Here is a 315-nt window from a genome sequence, read left to right as displayed (position 1 = left end):
ATATATGTTCTGATTTTGTGTAAAAAGTTCAGAACTTTTAGTTGTTATTAGTAACAAAGAAAATTAAAAAGTTGGTATCTTTGGCATTACAACGGTTTAATATGCTAGAATATGATTTAAACATTACAGTAGGATGGTGTATGTCATCATAATAGAGAAGATAAAATCATGTCACTGTAATATACGGCACGATATCATGTTATATGATGAAACATCCTGCTTTAACGCATTCGTGTAATGACGTTAAAGGAGAGATAGTCTTTGAGATAAGTACTAGTAACAGAGTAAATGTCCAGCAAGGATTAGAAAACAGAC

The sequence above is a fragment of the Penaeus monodon genome, chromosome 28 (genome assembly GCF_015228065.2).
Source record: "Penaeus monodon isolate SGIC_2016 chromosome 28, NSTDA_Pmon_1, whole genome shotgun sequence".
Taxonomy (NCBI): domain Eukaryota; kingdom Metazoa; phylum Arthropoda; class Malacostraca; order Decapoda; family Penaeidae; genus Penaeus; species Penaeus monodon.
Note: the sequence above shows the minus strand (reverse complement) of the source record.